The sequence below is a fragment of the Lactuca saligna genome, chromosome 6 (genome assembly GCF_052625555.1).
Source record: "Lactuca saligna cultivar CGN05327 chromosome 6, ASM5262555v1, whole genome shotgun sequence".
In the NCBI taxonomy this organism is placed as follows: Eukaryota; Viridiplantae; Streptophyta; class Magnoliopsida; order Asterales; family Asteraceae; genus Lactuca; species Lactuca saligna.
The window spans coordinates 142941881-142957150 of NC_136422.1; the positions used below are offsets into that span (position 1 = coordinate 142941881).

Sequence of the window (15270 nt, forward strand, 5' to 3'; positions counted from 1 at the left end):
TATAATCCTCTGGCTGCTAGCTGGCAGATCCCCAAACTGCTGATATCTCGACTCCTTGAGCTACTAATCATCATATAAACTAGTTAAGTTCGGGATTCTCATGATCTTAACCATAATTCCTCACTAGTGTAAAAGACCATTCTACCCCTCGCATTCTCTTGTCCTAAAATGAACTCTACTCAACCCTTAGACTAAAAAGATAAACACTCCTACAAGGCCCAATATATGGCCCAATTTTCAATTGGGCCCAATCCCTTCACATGGGCCTCAACCTAAGGCCTAGAGTTATAAACACTCCTCGAGTTATATGCCATCTGCATACCTTGGATATTTGGATAGTAGTTAGGGGATGAGTTCAATTGGAGAAAGTTACTTAGGGTGCAGTAACTGTAGCATGCCTTGGAGGGACTTGGTATGTCTCGTTAGTTCAGAGTCGTATAAGCTTTAGAAATGGACAGGTTAGATCCCTAGCTATGGTAAGCTTGGGATTTCTCAGCAGATTGATTATGGAATGGTAGCAAGGATTGGGATCTCTATTCATTGAGCAGCGAGGTGTAAGCAGGATCGAAGTGGGGGAGAATCCTCTGAGTGTACAAGGGTGAGAGCATGCAAATCCATAACGAGTACGCAATTTCTGAGAAGGAAAAGAGGTAGTTCATCATTGGATGGATTGAGTAGTTCAGGGTTGGGAGTTTGAGAAACTCTTCATCAGTTGTGCGCGTAATGGTGATGGTGAGTATGTGGTTCGGAATTCAGTTTGAAGGATCGCCTGTAGGACTCGTGTGAGTCGGAATGAAGATCTTGAGGACAGATAGCATGAGATGCTTTCGTGTTAGTAGATTGTGGCAGAGACAGCATGTAGAGCATGGAAGAGTGACGGGAGAGCCTCAGCTTTCGTCGCTAGCAGTCAGTGGTGGAAAGTGTTGTAAGACTACGGGGCAGCTGTAACATTCACTAGCAGTCAGTGGTGGGAAGTGTTGTTAGACTACAGGGCAGCCATAGCATTCACTAGAAGACGGCGATAGAGGGTGATGTAAGACTGCGGGTAAGCCGTAGCATTCCGTAGTAGCTTCGTTGGCGGAGTCGAGGCGAGGCCCTTATCTCCTAGCATTCAGATAGGGATCAAGAATGGGTAATGGATGAGAATGGTAAGGAGTTTTCCTGTGTAGCCCTTAAGATGTGAGACCTTGGGAGAGGCCGCTCTAGGATATAGTTGGGTGAGACCTGCGGGCGAGGCCCGTATGAGAATAGCAGTATAGGTGATACCTGAGAGCAGGGTTGCTCAGTAGTATGGTTGGGTGAGACCCGTGGGCGAGGCCCGTGCGAGAGTAATTAGGCAAGCGAGACTAGAAGGATAGGGGAGGGTGAGACCCGTGGGCGGGGCCCGTGAGTTCTAGATAGGGGATTGGGGATCCAAGGAAATTGTAGTGCCAGCATGGTAGAATAGACTGAGCAGTATAAGTGGTTGAAGTTTTTTCAAAAGTCGCTGGGAGCAACTAGTAGTTGTGTTGGGTCAGGGATCGGTGGGAGCCGGTAATCCAGGTATTGATAGGTTGATAGGGACCAGGGTGGTCTCAGTTCATCCAGGGAGCCAGATAAGGAATAGTAGAATTTCCAGTCAGTAGCAGTGCGAGTATGCAGCATATGGTGGAATTCAGTTAGTTGATCGTGGGGTGCTCGACACCAAATGATAGTAGAAAGAATGCCCAGTGAATACTGACGATGATGACCCGTACTGGGAGTAGCGGGAGTAATAGATTAGGTGAAGACAGGGTCTTCACAGTGGCAGAGGAGATAGATGGTTATGGAGCATTACCTTGGGAAGGCAAGGAAATCGTGCAAGGAAAGAAGGGGTGAACCACTATGTTGCAGTACTCGGAGAGTATCAGAAGGATTGTCGGTTGGGTAAGTTGTGTTTCCAGAATGTTCAGGGTCAGGATAGACCAGAGATTTTTATACGTAAGGATTGATGTCAGTCTAAATGACTGAGCGGAAGGCCAGCGAAGTTAGGCAGCTGGTGTTAGACTAATTGGTGGGGTATTGGAGGCAGATCGCAGGCGGTGGATCATAGCAAACTTCGAGGATGAAGTTTAGTTTAAGTGGGGGAGAGTTGTAACACCCAAAGTCCGGAAGGCCAAGAAAGGAAAGAAAACCCTAATTTTAAGGGCGACTCGGCGAGTCCAAGGATGAACTCGGCGAGTCCGAGCGGGATCCGGGTCAAGGAGTAAGTGACCGACTCGACGAGTCGGCCAAGGGGGACTCGGCGAGTCTGGTCTGTGCGAGGAAAACCCTAAAATCGGGACTTGGAGCCTATTTAAACGCCTCATTATCTCCCCTAGGGTTCCTTTACTGCCTCTTTCACCCATAACATCAAAACCTAGCCGTCATATCCTTTATTTGAGCCATTTGTTGCCTTGAAGGGTGCATTAAAGCTTGGAGAAGGAAGAAGGAACTTGGAAGAGCAAGAAAGGACTATAGATCTGGTATTGTGAGTTCATTTCTAAGCATTTGGAGGTAATAAACTAGTTCTTGGACCCTTTTTGCACCTAGATCTATGTGTGGTTGTTGGGGCTTTTTAGCCATAATTGAGTTAGAAGCCAGATCTGAAGTTGCTACATCAGATCTAAGCATTTTATGGTCTTGAGAAGCATAAAGTATCAGCCCTTGAGTTGTTTATGGAGCCTCTTTGCCTTAAACCCTAGTTTATGGTGTATTTTGCCTAGATCTCCTTCTCTACACGTAAAGTTTGCAAATTTACGTGAGGGATAGGCTTGGGAAGGGTAGATCTACAGTTTGGAGTCCATGCATGACTCAAAAGTCCTCTGCATGTAAGGAGATCTGAATGGACTCGGCGAGTCCTTTGAGTGGATTCGGCGAGTAGCATGAAGGTGAGGAGCAACTCAACGAGTGGGATAAACACCTCGTCGAGTTAGATGAAGATTGCCTTGTACTCGGCGAGTCTGTTCTTGGACTCGGTGAGTCAGGTTGCGAAACCCCAAACCCTTCAAGTTAAGACTCGAATCAGTGAGTCGGGTGGAGACTCGATGAGTTGGACAGGTCAGGACTCAGAAATCGGTAGACTCGGCGAGTCATGGACTGACTCGGCGAGTCGAGACGTGAAAGGAAGGATTCTTAATATACGAACTCGGCGAGTCAGTAGGGTGACTCGGTGAGTAGGGTTGACTTGGAAGGTTGACCTTGACCAGGACTTTGACTTGGACCAGGGTTGACTTGGTTGTCTTTCGGGGGTCAGTTAGACTCAGGTTGCATTGATATTGGTAGTTTGGGGAGCAAGGTGGGAGCAGGAGTTCAGTGAGTTGTCGGGCAGCAGCTAGTGAGATCATCAGTAAGTTCAGCCAGTGCAGGTGAGTTTCCCTTTGTGTGAATGGGTCTAAGGCCACAATATCGGCCCATGTAGTTATGAGTAGAAGACCCGGGGGTTAGCCCTAGGCACAGTATGCTAGTATGATATTCAGGACGAGGTCCATTAATAGCAGGCGGGTGCCCAAGGATTTGTTTATATGATAGTTTATACTTGTTGTCTGTGTGATACATGTATATGCCTGGTAGGGAGGTGAGTGTGGGCGAGGTCCCGTATCTCACCAATAGCAGAGTGTGGATGGGGTTCCATATCTCATTAGTAGCAGAACAGGGGCGAGGCCCAAGTTAGGGAAGGAGTGAGGGTGGGCTGGGCCCGTATCTCACTACCAGTAGGAGCATGGACGGGGTTCCATGGCTCATCAGTAGCAGGATAGGGGCAAGGCCCAGGATAGGCGAGGCCTTAGGATAGGATTAGTCGTATGAGTTAGCTTATGTGTTATGATATGTTCATGTGTTATTACTTGTTGGCGGGCGAGGCCCTGTGACAGGTGGGGCCTAAGTGAAACAGATCTGTATCCGAGCGGGGCTCGAAGCCATGCGGGGCCTGGAGCGGCAGGGCCGTTGTAGCGGGCGAGGCCCGAGGCAGAGGGATAGGCCCAAGATAGCGGGCGTGGCCCAGTATGTGCAGCATGTGATTATGCTTGGTATGTGGTAGGGTGGGGAACTCACTAAGCTTCGTGCTTACGATTTTCAGTTTTGGTTTCAGGTACTTTCGGTAGCGGAGGGAAGAGCTCGGGGTGATCGCATGGCACACACCATATATTAGACAACATGGGAATGTTTACTCTGATAATGAACATGTGTTTTGAAAATTAATACTCTGATTATGTTTTGGAATGATGACTTTGCTTAAAGTAATGTTTTATTAAAAGAAATTTTTGGACTTAAATTTTGGGTCGTTACAGTTTGTACGTTGCATGTACAAGCTTATATGCTCATCATACTCCCCTGTTAAGCCATAATCTCAAAAAGATCTTAACCCCCTTAAGACCTAACGCTCCAAACATAGATCTGAGTCCAATAAAGTGTCTTAACCCATAAAGTCGATTGCTTGGTGGCTTGCAAACCCCCCAAATGGACCCAAACTTGAAATATGACAATGTACTTCCATAAAAATGACTAATACTCATGCATGACCACATCAAGACCTTCAAGATGGTAACTTTTCTATCTTTAGGACTCAAATAGCACTAAGGGTGGCAACCCTAAGCCTAAAAACGGATTTGGAACCATAAAGCTCCATTCTTTGGGACCAAAAAGGTCCAAAAACTCAACATAAGATATCTAAGCACTCATGGATCAAGTTCAAGACTTTATACCTTGAAAAGGTCTGAAATGAAGCAACAATGCCACATCTACAACTTCTCCTTTGTATCACTACCTTGCTTTGACCTTTACTTCCTTGGAGAATGGATCCAAAACATCAAAATGCTCTCAAGAGGCCTTACAAGAACAAGAACACACAAAATATGGATTAGGGTTTTGTGGGAGTAGCTTAAGGGTGAGAGGAAGGATGCACTTTAGGGAATATGCGTACCACCCTATGTACGCGCAACGTACAACACCCCTTAAGCCCATTTTGCAAGGAACCAATGGATCCAAGCCCAATCAATATAAAATAATTAATCCAATACATAAATAATACCTTGGAGAATTACCGTGCGTGACATGAAATTTCAATAAAAAATAGGAAAATATTGGAAGAAAGGATAAGAAAAAGCATATGTAACATATGAAAGTTGGTTACTTTTATATAACAATTACAATGTGATGGTTATTTTAATCGTATGATTTGGTTTGATTGTTTAACTTTATACTTTTGGTTTGGCGGGTGTTAGATAAGGGTCTTGGTTTGGTAGTAAATAAAAAGTGGTTAGTGGTTATTTTTTGTAAGGCAATTATGTTATGGTTGTTTTAATTAAATGATTTGGTTTGATACTCTTAATGAAATATCCATGTTAATGTTCCTATGTGTAGATATGTTTAGCTTCTGGTGTATATGGAACATTAAATGTATTCTTATATTGAAGATGATATGACAAATTTTGGGAAATCAGCACAAGCAAACAACGCAAATTATAATAGTAGTACTCAAATCGGGTATCATTGACATTGTATTTTTCAGTATGCGTGAGTATAATACGGTTTTTTGACCAAAACCGAATTAAAAACCGCAAATATTGATTTTTTTTATTTTCAAAACCGAAACCATACCAAACCGACTAGGTATATATATAGTTTACGGTTATTACTCGTTCATATTTTTAAGTTCACAGTTGCATCCCAAGTTCATACAAAACTTCAAAAGAACAACCATATTACAAATTAGCCTATAACTACCTTTTCGGACCACGAAAATGGATGGAAATGAACCCAAAAAAATTCTCACACTAGAAGGTTAGATTTGAAAAAAAATGATCAAGAAAAAACCAAACTAACAATCAACATAAACTTGTACTTTCTTGCTTCAAAAATAGCTTCTTCGATCGATTCTTCCAAACGTTTATGGACCTGAACTTTCCTTAACATGCCATTGATGATATCCATAGCTCTTGGGCACTTTGGTGGATCCATCCAACTAATGAATGGGCAATCGGACCCTTGTTTGGAGCGCAACCAGTATCTTTGATGACACTTTGATCCTTGTTTGGAACACGGCCAATATCTTTGACATGAGTTGTTATTTGTTGAAGAAGCCGCAATGATCGTTCTTTGTCCACACGTGTAAATGTACATCTTTGATTAGATTTGTAGAAAGAAAAAATGGCATCGGGGAGAATGTTAAATGGCTCAGGAAAGAAGGCAAAAAAGAAAACTAATTGATGTAGGTGTTTTAAGACAATTGAATGGATGAATTTACTCTCAGATGTTCCACACTTCCACATGTGAATAAGGGTTAACGACAGAAAGGAAATGACGTTAAACGTACCGACATTGTAATAACATAAATCACAGGGACCGGTGCTGTAACTAGTTTTTTTTTTTTTTTTTTTTTTTTTGGACCATGTAGTGTATTCCATATACCACACGAACCATTTATGTAATTTTGTCTTAAACAGATAATAAAAAGTAAATGTTTCATTCTATATGCACCATGTCCATACCGAAAAAACAAAGTTAAAAGATGATATTTCTAGGATTTTAAAAAATAAACCAAACTTACATTTGAGATAATGGACATGATCATTCTTATAACTTACTCTAGATAATTACTACAACTATTATAACATATATTAATTTTTATTAGCAAATCCCATAAGAAAAAATGGACTTAGAATAATAGAAAGACATAAAAGCCTATGTTCCATCATGCATCCAAGTTGCTTTAACATGTCCCTACATGTCATATGCTTCATCTCAAAGTCATCAATGCTCATGGTATGGATCTTGTGTTTTAATTACATATTCCCAAAGGTAGTAAATATATGAATTAACTTTAAAAAACTTGCGATAAATTTTATTTTTTTAGTTGACTGTTGGTTTTTGTATATGATTGTTATCCGACAAGACTCAGAGGGTTGAGAGTTGAGACAAATGAATACCAAAGACCAGGTTATGAAATATATATTAAATAAAAAAATATCAATTAAAATATATTAGATTGTTTTAAAAGTTGTAAAAAAAATACGAGTTAAGTGTGTTCATAGTTTTCAACAAGCCTAAAAAATTTGAATTGTTTGACTAAGTTACGAGATTTCTATTGTACTGATTCATTTATATATAATTAATCTAAAATGTTTAACTTAACCATTGGTTGCACACAAAACAATTAATTTTTAGACTTATACGTCAATTTTTATTTCACAATTAAACCCACGCAAGATTAAAAACTTTAAAATAATTATTAAAATACATATCAAGTACCAAAAGTCATTTAATTATACATATATGTGTGGAAGAGTTAAAGAAACCGGAGTCCATCTAACTATTTGTTTTATTTTAATATTTTAGTGTTTATATATATATATATATATATATATATATATATATATATATATATATATATATATATATATATATATATATATATATATATATATATATATACTAGCCGTCTACCCGCGCAAAGCGGCGGGGCACGTGAGTTCTTTCGGTGATATGTTTCCATTACAAAATTGTTATCTTAAAAAAAAATACATGTTGAAGACAATATAATCAAACTATGGTGTTATTTGTTACATCATGCATCAAATAACCAATAAAAAGCAACCAATCAAGACGACACAAAATATTAATCGTGCAATACTTCTTTATACACCACATTTGCTGTATAAACCCCATCACCTTTTGAATTTTCGTTAGGGTTTACTAATACTTTTGTATTGCAACGTGAAACCCCTCTGGACAATGCAACATAAAGTTGTCCATGCGAGAATACTGGTTCTGGAAGATAGATACCTACATATGGAATTGTTTGTCCCTGAGCTTTATTGATTGTCATTGCAAAGCACAATCGAATAGGAACCTGTTTCCTCATTAGAGGATCGATGGTTGCTACTAATTGCTTGTAACTGGTATTGGTTTCATATCGATGGATGTGGATTCGCATATGAAATCAATTGTGTTCGCATCTATGAAATCAGTTCGCATATGACATCAATTGAGTTCGCATTTGGTTTTGTGGGTCAAAACAGTTCGCATAAGAAGTTCACGATTTGTTTGAGGTTAATTGATTTTGATTTCGCAAGCTTGGAGTCGGAGATCTGGATTGTGTTCGCATCTATAGAATGCGAGGAGAATTTAATGGTGATATTCAGTTCGCATTTGGTGACACAAGTACGTGGTTGATGATTTTTGGTTGGTTCGCATTTGAAATCAGTGGGTTTCGCATTTGGGTTCGTATCTGGGTTTCTCAAACAACTGAAATGCGAATATGAGACAACTGATTAATTTCTCAGTTAATGCGATGAAATGCGAATGAACTCAAAGACGGATGGATGCAAGATGCGAAGAATTTGAATGAAAATGCGAAGTTTTTAATGTATAAATGCGAATTGGGGAAGAAAGCTTAGAGTTTCGCATTTGGCACCTGATCTTTTCAAGAAATAATATAAGTGGTCCAACTTCGCAAAATGGGGTCATTTAATCAGAAAATCGATCATTCTTCAAATATGACATTTAATCAGAAAATCGATCTAAAAATGAGACATTTGGTGTTTATCGATTTTTCAGGGTCGACGGGTTGTATGAAAAGCGAAGGCTGAGTAATTGAAAATTAGAGGATCGATGGTTGCTACTAATTACTTGTAACTGGTATTGGTTTCATATCGATGGATGTGGATTCGCATATGAAATCAATTGTGTTCGCATCTATGAAATCAGTTCGCATATGACATCAATTGAGTTCGCATTTGGTTTTGTGGGTCAAAACCGTTCGCATAAGAAGTTCACGATTTGTTTGAGGTTAATTGATTTTGATTTCGCAAGCTTGGAGTCGGAGATCTGGATTGTGTTCGCATCTATAGAATGCGAGGAGAATTTAATGGTGATATTCAGTTCGCATTTGGTGACACAAGTACGTGGTTGATGATTTTTGGTTGGTTCGCATTTGAAATCAGTGGGTTTTGCATTTGGGTTCGTATCTGGGTTTCTCAAACAACTGAAATGCGAATATGAGACAACTGATTAATTTCTCAGTTAATGCGATGAAATGCGAATGAACTCAAAGACGGATGGATGCAAGATGCGAAGAATTTGAATGAAAATGCGAAGTTTTTAATGTATAAATGCGAATTGGGGAAGAAAGCTTAGAGTTTCGCATTTGGCACCTGATCTTTTCAAGAAATAATATAAGTGGTCCAACTTCGCAAAATGGGGTCATTTAATCAGAAAATCGATCATTCTTCAAATATGACATTTAATCAGAAAATCGATCTAAAAATGAGACATTTGGTGTTTATCGATTTTTCAGGGTCGACGGGTTGTATGAAAAGCGAAGGCTGAGTAATTGAAAATTAGAGGATCGATGGTTGCTACTAATTACTTGTAACTGGTATTGGTTTCATATCGATGGATGTGGATTCGCATATGAAATCAATTGTGTTCGCATCTATGAAATCAGTTCGCATATGACATCAATTGAGTTCGCATTTGGTTTTGTGGGTCAAAACAGTTCGCATAAGAAGTTCACGATTTGTTTGAGGTTAATTGATTTTGATTTCGCAAGCTTGGAGTCGGAGATCTGGATTGTGTTCGCATCTATAGAATGCGAGGAGAATTTAATGGTGATATTCAGTTCGCATTTGGTGACACAAGTACGTGGTTGATGATTTTTGGTTGGTTCGCATTTGAAATCAGTGGGTTTCGCATTTGGGTTCGTATCTGGGTTTCTCAAACAACTGAAATGCGAATATGAGACAACTGATTAATTTCTCAGTTAATGCGATGAAATGCGAATGAACTCAAAGACGGATGGATGCAAGATGCGAAGAATTTGAATGAAAATGCGAAGTTTTTAATGTATAAATGCGAATTGGGGAAGAAAGCTTAGAGTTTCGCATATAAATGAAAGTACGATGCTATTCCTTGTATTTAGTTGTTTTCAATGCAAAGAATAAGATAAAATGGAAGTATGGTATTAGCTAATCTGCAATTGCATTCAAATATTAAGAATATTTATAATACCAAATGTGCAATTTGGGTTAAAAAAAACTTAACTTGAGCTTGTAAGGGGAGATAATTCTCTAGAATAAAATCACTCTTTCTTTTAATCGTGAGAATCACAATCAGTTGAACTGTTGAAGAGATGAAGTAACAGGTCCTGCTTCGAAAAAATGAGAGAGTGGACATCAAATGAAAAAATTATCCAAAACCTATAAATCAGATAAACTAAAACAACTTAAAAAAATAATAAAATTCTTACAATCCAAAAACAAAACCAAGATGAATTAAACACAATAATCATAGTCAAGTTTTGAAATATATTGAATTAACTTGAACCAATATTCTGCACATTGGGTGTTAGGCAATATACTCCTGCAAAAAAATAATGTAAAACAAGCTCATAAATTGTGAATAAAATAAACAACTAACCCTAAAACTGGTTGGAAATAGTGTGTGCTGATCTCATCAAATAATCTGGCATTTATGAATAGCTCTAAATAATCTTAAACAACATAGGTGAGTGTAAGAATCGATATATCCATGAAACACAGAGTAAAATCATTATATGACAATTAAGTAAAACTAAAAAAAAACATGGAACAGAGAATTTGATAGAACTATTTACCTGGATAGTGGTGAAGATGGAGATGGTTAGTGAAGGCTTCAACGTTGGGGTTTAATTAGAGTGTGAATACAAAGATAGGGGAGAAGACAAAGATGGTAGACGATGGTGGTGAGGTCATGATAACAGTTCGATTTCTGTGATTTTCACCCAATTCATAACAAAAATTGTTATTTTTCTTGAAAACAAACATTAATTAAATGGATAAGGATTCAACAACTACAGTAAAATGATAGAGTAATAAGATATTTCCTTCATTAACTGGAGTCCATATCAGTACAGATAGTTGAAGATATACCTGAATTGATACAGATAGTTGAGAAATGTCAAAAGGACACAAATACCCTTAGTACCACTTAAACAAGAAAGCTTTACTCTAGATACACTTATACAAGAATATTTAATATACAAATGATTACCCAAAATGTAGACAAACATCAGAACCTGAAATGGAGAGGAAACACCGGAAATTGAGAGTAAACATTGACGATTATGTGATAAATGACTGAAAAGAACACTTTAAAATTGCTAACAAAAACCTGTATTGTTAGAGAACGTTTGTAAATTAATAGTGTTTGCCTCCTGGTTCTGCAATAGAGAGAGAGAGAGAGAGAGAGAGATGGTTGGAGACCTATGACCACAAAAAGAGAATATGTGTGTGCATATGGCTTAAAGAGCACTAACCTTGAAATCGTGTTGGATCCTGGTCCACTGTGACACTTGTTGTGAAAATGGTTGTCTGAGGTTTCTAGAGAGTCGAGTGCGACCAGCTGTGAGTAGTAGATGGTTAGGTCTCCAGGTATGTGTGTAAAATGCGTAACACTTACGACCTCACAGATAAGAAATTTTTTGCAGTCAATTGGTCATATAAGGGGATGGGGCAGAGATATGAAGAAAAAGATTCGTTCTAGACTTGACCGGTGCAATCGATCAAAATCAAATAATTAGAGAATAGAACAGTAGCATATGCTAGATGTCGAGAGATGGGGGTTGTGAACGGTGGTAAGATGAAGTGCGATGATGATGAAGGTGGCCTGTTTGATGGTAGTGAAGGTTATGTGACAACAAAGTTTACTGATGGTGTTGTGATGTTCGATATTCGGGTTTCTAAAGGAGATATGCAAGAGAAGAGAAAGGCAGAGGTGTTTAGCAGCGACTGTAATGGTCTCAGTGGTCAAGGTGTGGTGGGTAACTGCGTCGAATATGGGAGGAATTTTAGAGTATTTAATAGAGAGGGAGAGAGTTCAAGGAGAGAAGAGATGGCGACTCATCTAGGGTTATTCTACAAGGAAGGGCTATAGATACTAAGATAAGAGATGATATATAAAGTTTATCTATAGACCGATTCAATTGGCAAAATCTGAGGAAGACGGGTTCTTCTTTGACCAGTTCAATTTGAAGAAGAAAGCCAAAGCCTATTCAATATGTACGTAATTCATGTTAACCGCGTAAGATTTGGTATTTTTCTATGCATAAACTCATTGTAAATAGCGTAATAAGGGTTATACCTCTTAAAATTTAATATTATTTTATTAATGATTACTTGTACTAACAGCTTAATGGTTTGGACGTCTTAAAAAATATTATTATTATATTGAATCTATTTATGGAAATAGTTGGATTTCTATTATAAGGTAGTATAGATATATATATATATATATATATATATATATATATATATATATATATATATATATATATATATATATATATATATATATATATATATATATATATATATATATATGCATTACCTTCAAATGTTGAATTTTAAGAGTTACAAACCCTTAATGCATTATATACAACAAATATATGCATTGAAATCATTTGGTCGACTGCTGAAAAAGTCAAGGACCTCTTATCTCCCCTTTTATTAAGGAGTAGTTGTTTTGACCTTCCTCATCCACTTATCTTGACATTCCTCATATGGCGGCATTTCCCCATATGACACAGTTTCTGTTCATTGTTTATATAAACTTGAAGACACATTCTAATAGAAGTTCCCCTGACTCCTCATCACACTGGTCTGGCATGGGTCTCCCCGAAACCCTAGACATCGACTTTTACCACCAGTGATTACATCATCTTTAAAAAAACCAAGCTTTGGCCTCCTACTACGTCGTCATTCGCTGCTCCGTCTCAACCACCACCACCACCACTGTTCACCACCGAAAGATGTTCCCTTCGCTCCTTTCTCCCATACAGTGAACATTACCCTCGTACCATTACAAATCTATCATTTGTGAAAACCCTTTCTTTCTTCGCCTTCAATAAACCTAGTTGTCACCACCATTGGCACTCACATGGTTCTTTCTAAAAGACCTAAACTCAATATTAGTCACCGTCGCCCACCTCTCTCTAAAGCAAGATACTAAATCGAAGAGATATCACCGATTCGCTACCACTCTAGGAGATTAAAGGCTCACCAGCGCACCTCTTCCATTACTGCTAAATCTAAACTGCCAGTGAGGTATCTCTATTCAATTCCCCTTTCTAACTGTATGTGTGTGTGTGTTTAACTTTATGTGTATGTTGATTTCATGGACATGGAATGAAATTTGGACACCGATCACTACCATTATCGATTTTCAGCAGCACCTGATGAAATGTTCAATTTTTAGCATCGTCCTTTGAAAAGCAAGTTCTCATGTATTTCCTATTTCTGGTGATTTAGGGTTTCTTCAAGTTTTTTGGGAAGATGAACAAAATGGAGGTGCAGTAATAAAGCCCTAGACCTACTGTGTGTTGCCAGTAACATGTATGGATTTGTTTTAAGTATTTGATCCAGTTTTCATCATCTTTTATGGTTTATTTAACCGATTTGCATTTTTTGGTAATAAAGATTCAATTGTTGGTGGTGTTTAGCTGCTACATGGTCTACAAGCTTTGCAGGTTCCATGACCTTTTGATTCCTTTTTTGTTTTCTACTCTATGGATTTTTGGTATAATTAAATAAATATAGTTTTTTTAGTTAACAAAAAGGAAATGAACTCATTTTGTATGATATATGGACCAAATGGTTCTTTGATCAAAAGGTTGAATTGTTTGATGAGCTTTATGTAGGGGGCAGTGCAGTAATGAGGATAATGTTGATCAATGAGCAATTGACTCACTTTTTTCCTTTGTTTTTATTTTTCTTTTCATTAATACAAATTTGTTTTCAACCTATGTAGATTTTGTATAGGGATTTTGAAGCAACTGAAAATGGATTTCGAAGAAAAGAGGAAAGGAGAAAAAAGAAAAATGTTGTACAATTGTAAGGGTTGAAGAGGAAATATTCAAAAGGTTGCAAACATCAAGATAACAGCCATTAATGTCTATTTGGTTAACACCAAAAGATTCTAACTGAGTCCACGATTATTTGATGCAAACAAGTAAAGCTTTTTGTTATGTTATGGTTAAATATAATTGCATTTTTTAAAATATTTCCACCGAGTAGAATTCATTTGATTTATTTTCATATCCGACTCTTTGCTACCAGGTTTGACATGGATTCTACGCAATGGTTACCATATTAAGGAGTTTTAACTGATCATATCCCAAAAATGTGGCTTTTATGACAATACTAATTTAGAGATGATGTCAATTGTTTTCGAGGTGGGCCCATAAGTAACTCATTAGTGTTAAATAATGTTTTAGTTATTTTGCAACACTCTCACTTTGATTTTACTACAGACAATGAATCGTGAAGTTTTTGTGTAGTTGTAACGCCCGTAGATCCGGGCTAGTCAATTTAGAGATAATAGGGGTCGAAAATGACTTTTCAACAAAAGATTATTTAGAATAAATAATATTAACCAAGTTGTAGAATATGTCTCAACCCGTACATATAAAGAGAGCCGAAATCCAAGTTATAACGAAGAAGTTATGAGCCGTCGAAGTTTCACAACGGAACCGGCACGGCACCGGGGAAACGTAAATAGTGAATTTATGATAGAGCGACTTTTAGCCTTAGTGATCTAAATGAAAGTCATAGAATATGTTAACCTGGGAGCGTCCATAAAAAGAACGCCCAAATCGAACTTCGTATGAGGAAGTTATGATTTTTCTAAGATTTGACTTAGCAGTGCACGACCCAAAACTCGAATTTTTAGTTCGAGCGGTTTTTGGCTTACGCGACCTAAATTAGAGTTGAAGATCTCATTAATAGGAACTCAAAGGTAAAAAGACAGACGAACACGGAGTATGTATGAAGGAGTTACGAATTTTTCGCGGTCATTTAACAGTCTAATCTTCTCGTACTGTTAAATTTAAGATCTGACGAGAATTAGCCGACGGAGTCAAAATGAAAGTTGTAGATCTTATTTTTACCTACGCATGGATATAAAGAACGTCAAAAACAGAGCTCGTATGTGAAAGTTACGGATTTTAGAAGTCGTAAGTGTGTTGTGCGAAAATGGGTGACGTGGCACAATCTTGGTCATTGCTTTCTCCCTAAATCCTGCCACCAGATGGTGACATGTGGCACCAAGTTCAACCATATTTCACCCTATAAATAGAACCTCTTTCACCCTCATTTTCTTCACACATTTCTCATTCTTTCTTCTCTTTACTCTCTCTCTCTCTAGAACCTCTCTCTAGGCCCGAAACCCCCCGAAAAGCCTAGGGAACCTCCCTATCATGAGGCGGAAGCCCCGGAGTGCTTGACGGTAAGGGACTCTCCA

At 38.2% G+C, this 15270-nt stretch overlaps 1 long non-coding RNA gene across 3 annotated transcripts; it reads right to left on the reverse strand.

The window, feature by feature from the left end:
* Positions 1-10145: 10145 nt before the first annotated feature.
* Positions 10146-11988, reverse strand: LOC145001466 (uncharacterized). Of its 3 annotated transcripts, none has more exons than XR_013661612.1 (4): positions 11291-11988; positions 11146-11194; positions 10610-11050; positions 10146-10356 (listed from the first exon to the last, which is right to left on the reverse strand). It is a non-coding gene; the product is annotated as an uncharacterized LOC145001466 (long non-coding RNA). The 3 variants fall into 3 exon arrangements; XR_013661611.1 differs by having other exon boundaries at positions 10610-10904; positions 11026-11194; positions 11291-11987; XR_013661609.1 differs by having other exon boundaries at positions 10610-11194.
* Between the last annotated feature and the right edge of the window lie 3282 nt (positions 11989-15270).